We start from the raw sequence: 7,705 nt of genomic DNA, 5'->3' as shown, positions 1-7,705 counted from the left end.
TTTTTTCCTTTCAATCCCAACAGTTTGTTTTCAAAAAGAATTCTAAACTATATAAATAACGTGTGTTGTGAATGTGAAAAACCATTCTAACTCCGTCTGTTTGTTATCTACCCATTATACATGTTAATGTAAGCTGTATGTTATTCTGAAATTTCCATGGAATCCTGAAGGTCAATTGCATGACCTACAGGTACCTCAAAGCTATATAAAGCCGATACCACAACCTTGATGGTGTTTTAATTCAATATTACCATTCTAACTCCGTCCACTGTGATCCACGCCGAGGAAGCAATGGTGGTGGTATTCGGGACTAATTCATATGCCAAGGAGATTGCTATCTGGAAACGAATTGGAAACATGTAACCTCTCTCTCTTTCTCTCTCTCTCACACACACACACACACACACACACACACACACACCCATACCCATTGAATGATGACTTAGCTACTTGTTTTCCTTGTTTTGTTTCCTTTAACTCTACCGTGAGGCGGAAAAAATTGTCTTCATAACGATGAGTATACTAAGGGAATCAATCATGCATCATGATACTAGGAGAAACCTAGGATACGAGATTTTAACAAAACTCAGAATATACTGAAAAGTGTAAAATTATCCCAGGGATGGTAGTGGGGAAGATAATATGTCTGATCTCCCTCTCCACTTTAACAAGATCATGATTCATTTAATGGAGAAATCAAAGAATGGAGTTGTAGTTGGAAGATAATGTTGCACTTTAATTTGTTTGAGAAAGAAAACTTCTCAAGTGCTAAGCATAGAGAGATCTCTATGCTTCTGGTCATCTTTCTCCTACTCTATGAAATTTTCTTTTTTCTTTCCATATATTCCAGTTTTGTACTTGTATTCTATTTTCCTGTCATAAAATCAATGTTTTTTGTTTTTATAGGGAAAAATCAACCATAATGACTTGCTATCTCGACAAATTATGTTTTCAACGGATTTTGCTCTCTAGGTATGTCATGCACCACATTAATCTTATGACTCCATTTTTTCACGCTATTCGTGCAACAAGGCATCTTACCTTGGGTTATTGCGACGTTTTCTGCCGTGATGACGAAAATAAAAATTAGAATGATATTGATTAACATAAGAAAGTATTTTGGGTTCTCCATAGGTCGTTCTTGAAATTACAAATCAAATGGTGGATGATATATCAAAGGTGGAAGGCAGAGGATGAGAAATTGTGAATAAATTAGGCAGGGAAAGAGTAGAATGGAGTGAGATAATATATAGCCATAAAAATATAGCTATAAAAAAGTGGGTCGGGTTTGATTGATTCGGGGTAAATGAGTGGGTTGATGGGTGGGTAAGTGGATTAGATGGGTGGGTAAGTGGGTATTTGGTATCTTTTACTTGCATCGGTAAAATACCATCAAAATACTACCATTACAATTTATTTATTGTTGCTATAAAGGTAGCCAGTTTTGTCAATTTCACACATTTCCTTTGGTTTGTCCTCACCATATAGCCAAGAAACTCTCAACTCATCTATAGTTGATTTTGTACTCAACCCAGATATAGTATCAGAATGCGGGGTAAAACTAGGGATGGGGAAGGATAGGAAAGGATTGGCAAGTAGGTGAATGCAATAATTTTGATGGTTATTTCGACAAAAAAAAAAAAGTAGGTGAATGCAATAATTTAATCTGAAAACTAGGGCTGGGAAAGTTGGTATGTAGGTGAGTGCAATAATATTTGTTTCTTTCTATGGAAATAATGTAAGATGAGAAATACTTTCACATGCATGGGTATAATCATGAAACATCAGAATTTATAGTTGTAATGAAGACAATATTGAAGTTCAACAAAAAAAAAAAAAAAGAAGACAATATTGAAGCCAAGCCAATTTATTTCTGTTGGAAACCAAATTGATGTCATGATTACCCTTAAAGAAAACAAAAATTGATGTCACGATTCATTTGTAAGGATTGGAAGTACTTTCACATGCATGGCTAAAATCATGAAAATTTCAACATCACAATTTATGGTTGTAATAAAGATAATATTGAAGTCAATTTATTTTTGTCTCTCCTAACCAAATTAATGTTAGGATTCATTTGTAAGGATGAAAATATTAGGACAGTCACCCGGGGTCATCGGGACATTAAGTAAATTTGTACCACCAACAATAAAAAATTTGGATCATCAATCCCATATGGTGGTGGTCAAAGTTAGGTCCTCGAAGTTATTGGTGACATCAGGGGCGGCATAGGCCCAAAATCACCAAAGCGGTGGCTTTGGGCCCCAAATATTTGAGGGCCCCAAAATTCTAAATTTACTACTTTTATACAGCAGTTTCCACATAAAAACAAACCAGAATGATCACCCTAGTGGCTTCTATTATGGTTTGTGACCCAAACGACCAAGGTTCGAGCCTCCTCACCCACAATTTTCTTATAAATTTTATGAAAAGAACCATGAAGTACTTATTGTGAGGGTCACAAATTCGTAGTTGGCTTTGGGCCTCGTGATAAGTAGGGCCGGTCCTGGGTGACATCATTAATTTGAGTTGGATCGCCAAAGATAAACCCTCACCAGATCAGGCGGGGTTTACTAATCTTCTTCATGTGGTGGTGGTCTATTTTGTGTTGATGGTATATTCAGTTGTGGTGGTGGAGTTGGCGATCTAATTTCTACTGGTGGCTGCAACCCGGTTGGTGTAGTGGTGGTGGTGTTAGTAAAATTGAATATGAGAATTTTTCTAATTCATGAGAGTATAAGTGTCATTTACCACATTTCAAATATTGAGCATTTGTTCCGAATTTGTTTTCTAAGTCCGAAAAATGTGATATATATTTTTTTTGAAACATGTTTTCAGCCCAGAAAATAGGTGCAACCAAAACAGATAGCTAGACAAGATTTTTGCACTGCTAAAAGAAAGTACCTATAAGTATAAGAAAATGATGCTAAGCCCGGCACGGAAACCGGTGGAATCCCGGCAGGCCATCTATCACCTCTACTTTTTTTTCCCAGAATATAGATTCCAATAACCATTAACCAAACTAGCACAGTCCCATCCACACCAAGTCTCCAACTAAAGAAAAAGGAGTGTACTTTCTTTTTGTTATAAGAAGCAGATGTGAAGAACATATGGGCTGCCTAACTCTACCCAAAATCATGGTAAAAAGTTGTAGATATACTGCACATGAGTTGCCCTGTAACTCTAAGGAATGATGCTCAAATCTATAATATCACAAAAACAAATCTATAATATCACAATAACACTATAACAGAGTGTACTGTTTGAACAAACAAATGAGTGTAATAATAGATTGAGATAGTTATGAATATTCATACATTTAGAGACAAAACATACCCAAACATTTTTCAAGAGGTTTCACAACAATAGTGTATATTTCAAGACACCGAAGTCATAGGTATATAAAATGCGTAATAGCCATTTTCTATTACGATATTTCACTATATCGGTGGATGTTTCAAGAGATTAATTAAATCTACAAACAAAATGTCTAGTAGAATATTTTGAGAACAACTCATATTGTTAAGGTCGTTATTCTTATCAAATATATTAGGATTATTATCTTATATATAATAAGAATTTAAGAGAATGGCCATAATCATTCGAGTTAATTTGAGATAACCTGAAATTCTCGTCCCCAATATCGATTGCAAGCTACAACTAGCCTTTGTAAAGCTAAAACCACTAGTAGTTGTCCATTAGTCACTCAATTCCTTTTTTTTTCTTTAGGTTTGAGTGAACTGATTCGAATCAAGATTCATTATAGAAAAGGCCAAAAAAAAAAAAAGGATTTGAATACATAGGATATAAATGTCAATTAACACAAATTAATTCCTTCCAACCAACCTAACCTACCACCCTTCTATAAATAAGGGATAGTAACATTCATCCTCTTCACAACACTTTCATTTTCTTTAAACCAAATATTCTACCAACTTCAACAATGGCCTTCTCTGTTTCTATTTTTCTTGTAATACTTGTAATTGTTATCTCACTTATGATGCTCATCTCTTCAGCCAGGGAACTCGAAAAAGTTAACCCGTGGTGTAACTTGTACCCCTACGATTTCGAAGTGTTGCAAACAAGGGTATCGTCTCCCTTAATGTCGGAGACAAAGAATCAAACACCTCCAAGAAATCTCCTAGAATAATGTAAGTCCCTGTGGTTGTAGTAGAGTCGTTTTCATGTTTTTGTGTGTTTTTCATATGTTGTTTTAGCTTTATGTTATATGTATGTCTCCTAGAGTGGTTTGTAACAGTGGAGTGGAGGAGGTGTTTTATGAATGAATTAGTGTTATTTGTGTTAAACAGATTTTTTTATGAGAAACAAAGAGAGAAACAGAAATCGTGGGGGTACAAGTTACACCACGGGTTAACTTTTTCGAGTTCCCTGGCTGAAGAGACAAACATCATAAGTGAGATAACAATTACAAGTATCACAAGAAAAAAAGAAACAGAGAAAGCCATTGTTGAAGTTGGTAGAATATATGGTTTAAAGAAAATGAAAGTGTTGTGAAGAGGATGAATGTTACTATCCCTTATTTTAAGAGAGATGATTTTTTTTAATGAGAAACAAAGAGAGATGCTTGAGTGCACATGTTCTTTACCCCTTATTTTAAGTGAAATGTATTAATCTTTCATTTGAATTTCATTATAGTAAATTCTGTTGCAAATTTGAAGTCTTTCCAATTTGCACCAGAGTAAATTTGAAATTTCACATTAATTTAATCAACAAGCAATGGATGGGATGAACATATATCCTCCACTTTTTAGTTGAAGCTAATAATAAATTGTTGGCCCTCTTCACATGTGGTAGGAAGTAGGATATTCTATCCTCTTATCAGTTTTCATGTATTTCGTACTGAGAGTTGGGATGAAAATAGAACATAGGGTGTTGGACAAACAGTATTTTCTACCCATCATCACACTCCAAACTTTGTTCTGTTAGAATATACACGAGCTCACTTGAATGATAAATTAGGTATCCATCAATTCATCAAACTCCAACCTTCATCTACTGTATGGTATTGGTACTAATTGTTAGTTGGGCATCCAAACATACTAGCGATGGGGTCATACAACTGCACTAGTATATGTTGGTCAAGGTCTAGAGTTCTCACTTTTTTTTTTTTTTTTGAAAAAGTTCTCACTTAACCTATGGAGCATAATGGCAAGGTGTCTAGGTCGGTTGGTCCAACATTGCACGATCTGAAGAACAAGATTGGGCCAGTCGGCCAGAGTTTATGAAATGGCACAGGAAGATAGGTTCTCTTGCTACACCTCTAGTCCTACACTGCCTGTTTTGAAATAAAGAAGCCCCTTATAAATTGAACATTGCTCACCTACTTAAGAGGGAACTGGCATCTCCAAGGAAGATTGATTCTATTTCTAAGCATTAGAATTTTATTTATTTTTCCTAACAAACACTATACAGACCCCATATTTTAAGTCCGATTACCCGGTGTACAAAATGGGCGTTGGCGGGCTTTGATCAAGTAGTTAGTTAAGATTGTATGGTCGATTTACCCGAGTGCCCGAATAGTCAAGGAGCACAACTTCCCGCCTGAGCCCAAAACCTAGTTACGCATGGGTACACATGCCCATCCAATTCTCACCCTACTTTCGAACATGAATTATGTAAGGACGGGTTAGTTCACAAGAATATTGATCACTATAGTCAAATATTACTTTCCCCTGCAGGGATGCCCCACCACTAACTTTGATAATATTAGTTAAGCCTTAATCTCTTAAAAGGGGAACTTAAGGCCTACTTCCTTTTAGATTTGTAATATGCAAAGTGTCTCTCAAATTCAACCACCCAATTAGAAAGGCTCCACCATGTCATAGATATTTACTCCATGAAACTTTGTTTTCATATTTTTGTTGCATAACTGACCCCCTTTCTCTGAATTCACTAAAAATGTGAAAGTTTTACTCTTACACATCACACTTCATTGCTCCATGTGATGAGAGTTGCATTTATGTGTGGCAGTAAAAACCAACCTAGGCACATGTGATATTGTTGCCTCTGTTAGTGTTAAAGGTCCCCACTAACTTTCTCAATATATGAACACCAAAATTATATTATTTTATCACTCATGGAAGTAAAATTATATTGTAAATCCCTTAAGTAATATCCACGTGGGAAGCACACGTGCAAACATGACAAACCTACCCTTAAAGAATTTCTAATTAGACCATGATAATTTAAAATAAGAACTTTCAATAAAACTCTAGCATCAGTATTCTGAGTATTGCAAAATTATGAACTCTACCGATACTTTCGTTTCTCTTCGTCAAATATCGAATTTTGACTAACATCAAGGCACACCAGAGAAAAAGGCACTCTAATTAAGTTGGCAAAAAAAAAATTAATATTCGTAACCAACTTATGAGTAAAAGAATAGAAAATATAGCTGGTTTGTCTTCCCAGTTTTATTACGACATTACACTAATAGTAGGTTGGGTCTCTATAGACTATCGTTGGATTTTACTACCGGAGCCATTGGCTTTCTTGTATTTATAAGATATAATTGACACTTACTAGCAACACAAAAATTAAAACCATCATAATTAAGCCTAAAAGTTTTTATCCTCTCACCAGGAACAATGTGTGTTTGTAGATCTTGTATCATAACAAAAGATGGTTGCTGAAGATAACTCTATTTGACGGATTACCCATTAACGTAACCTATAAAACCGACCTTTGAAAGATATTTCCAAAAGGAGAAACAAAAAGAGCCGAAGATCGAGCTTGTGAAACTGTGAAGGCTCCTGGATCCCAAACAAAATAAAAAATTTCTTCGTCGAGAGAAAAATCATAGTCTTCACTGAGCGAAGGAATGCCTTCTTTAGACGATAATCCAGAATAAAAACTGTACGATTGTTTCAGGGGTGTTGTGACCGAGCTTCTGTTATTAATATAGTGAGTACGTTTTTCTTCATGGTAGTTAGAAATTAGCCTCAAAATTCTTTGCCCAACTTCTATGGTGTCATATTTACTTCCCTTGGAAGTATACATGGTGGCACTGACCAAAAAATTAAGCCAATACTTTGGAGCATCTTTCTGAGATTTACCCAAGTATGCCTTAGCATAATAATTTCCTAAGGGCAAGGAAGCGTTAACTAAGGGTAATATTTGAGACTTGATTACGTTGTCGCTTGAATCCCGAAAAATAACTGAGCCACTGATAACTTTTTCTTCCTCCAAATTCAAAAGAATTTTGTTATGTTCAACGTAAACGTCTTTTTTAGTATCAATGGAAACATCTTCTTCTATTATTTCTTTGTAGTTGGAATCATCTTTTTCCCTATCCCCCTCTTCAACTTCTTCATGATCAACTTCTTCAACTTCTTCGTATTCTTCCTTTTCTTCTTCATGATTGAAAGATAAAATTGACGGGAAATATGGTTGACGTATTAATGTTCTGAGGTCGTCACACATATGTTGAATCTTAGCTAAACCGGATAGTAGCGATTGAACCGTTTCAGCAGAAGTCGGTTGTGGTGGCGGTGGTGGTGAATATGAAAGAGAAGATGATTGTGTTGGTGGTGGTAGTGAATACGGTTGTATAAGAGGTGATGAATACGGTGGTGAATACGACGGTGGTGTACAATGAGGGTATGGAGGTGGTGGTGGAGACGGTAGTGAATACGACGGTGGTGGTTCTGAGGATGGTGTCGGATAATAATAAGATGAAGGAGAT

The 7,705-nt window shown here is 35.7% G+C and overlaps 1 long non-coding RNA gene across 2 annotated transcripts; it reads left to right on the top strand.

Annotated features, from left to right (window-relative positions):
* The first annotated feature begins 83 nt into the window (after nucleotides 1-83).
* LOC147560566 (uncharacterized) lies at nucleotides 84-4,307 on the top strand. Of its 2 annotated transcripts, none has more exons than XR_015234827.1 (3): nucleotides 84-359; nucleotides 907-972; nucleotides 4,017-4,307. It is a non-coding gene; the product is annotated as an uncharacterized LOC147560566 (long non-coding RNA). The 2 variants fall into 2 exon arrangements; XR_015234826.1 differs by lacking the exon at nucleotides 4,017-4,307 and adding an exon at nucleotides 1,135-1,238 and having other exon boundaries at nucleotides 243-359.
* Nucleotides 4,308-7,705: the final 3,398 nt, after the last annotated feature.

The sequence above is a fragment of the Eschscholzia californica genome, unplaced genomic scaffold (genome assembly GCF_041429995.1).
Source record: "Eschscholzia californica isolate CP2 unplaced genomic scaffold, dmEscCali1.0.p SCAF_2, whole genome shotgun sequence".
NCBI classification, from domain to species: Eukaryota; Viridiplantae; Streptophyta; class Magnoliopsida; order Ranunculales; family Papaveraceae; genus Eschscholzia; species Eschscholzia californica.
Note: the sequence above shows the minus strand (reverse complement) of the source record. Positions and strands in the feature narration are given on the sequence as shown.